Source organism: Myzus persicae, unplaced genomic scaffold (assembly GCF_001856785.1).
Source record: "Myzus persicae strain clone G006 unplaced genomic scaffold, MPER_G0061.0, whole genome shotgun sequence".
NCBI lineage: Eukaryota > Metazoa > Arthropoda > Insecta > Hemiptera > Aphididae > Myzus > Myzus persicae.
In genome coordinates, this window is record NW_019101466.1 from 7352 (window position 1) to 8880 (window position 1529).

The following is a 1529-nucleotide window of genomic DNA, read 5'->3' on the forward strand; positions in this document are numbered from 1 at the left end:
TATTTTTTCATCAAATCTTGAAATTGAATATTATAAAATTCTGTGCCATTATCTGTCTGCAGCAATTTTGGTTTAGCTTTTTTTAATATATTAGACATGGCTTTTGTACAATCTTCACCAGACTTATTTTTCAGTGACTCAATCCAAATATATTTTGAATACGTATCTATAACAACTAGAATATATCTAAAACCATGATTTTTTTTAGAGTGGGATTGCATATCCATTAAATCAGGTTGCCAGAGATCATCAATAAACCGTGTTATCACACATCGCCTAGGAAATATTTTTCTTGCTGGTCGATGTAGTTCATTAGCTATATTATCTAAGGTTGACATTACACTATAATATTTCTCTCGCGTAGTTCTTCTAAAATGGATATAATTTCGTTATTAAGACCAGTATTTCCAGCACTTTTTGATGACGTTAAAAGATTTAACCTAGTTACTAGATCATTCGGATCGTCATAATAAACTAATTGTGTTTGAGGTATAACATCTTTATATAAACCAGAACCTTGTTTAGTCTGAGGTGTTGAAGTAAAAGTAAACATTTCTTCCACTACGGGATTTGAAGTCATAGAACTGTCTGCTTCTGATTGAAATTCAAATGGTTCTATGGTTGTATTGTTATGGACGTTACTACGTTTAGCGCATACCCTAGAAAAATGAGTGTTAAATGGAGAAAAGTTAATTCGTGGAACCTTAGTGTTATTAATTTTCGCTATTTCTTCGTTTAACTGTTTTTCCTCATATTTCATTCGATCATACAGGGGTTTTACAACGACTGCCAACTTATGAAACCTTGACGTTTTAGGTTTTCCATCTTCTTTTAAATGAACCCCAGTAGTTTTCAAAATGTTGTAATAATTTTCTATATCTTCCACGGTCATATTTTTTGGTTCCTTCTCGCATAATAAAGACTTTAGCCCCATAGTCCATGGATAGAATGTATTAAGCAGTACTAAGTTACCATGGCTAAAAGTTAGAGGGTGTTTTCCTATTTTATATGAATACTGGTTTTATCATAATGCATACCATAGGAATTATCATATCAAATTGATTTAGGACTTTTATTATCCAAAAAATTCTCAAATGATAAATTTAATTCATCACCATTATCGTTATCACTTTCAAATAGGGCCTCTGTATTTTTTAGTTCAGTCGGCTGTGAGTTGCATAATGTATTTTTTTCTGTTCGTGCACAGTGCACACAGTGGTTCGATTATTGGTTTAAATGCCTCTCGGAAATATTTGTCAGAATCTATAACCCCACGTTTCATTTCCATGATTTTTCGTTTAATATTTTTTTTTGATGCTATTAAATTTTCTAACAAAACTTTTTCTTTGTTCATTGTAAATAATAAATATAATATAACTGTATTGTGTGGCTATTGATAACACTATGTAGATAATAACTGTGCTACGGTGTTTATATAGGTACATATAATTATTTTATTTTAATAAACATATGGAAGCCACATCTATATCTTCCTTCATTCTGTTCCCGAGTTTTATCGATAACCATAA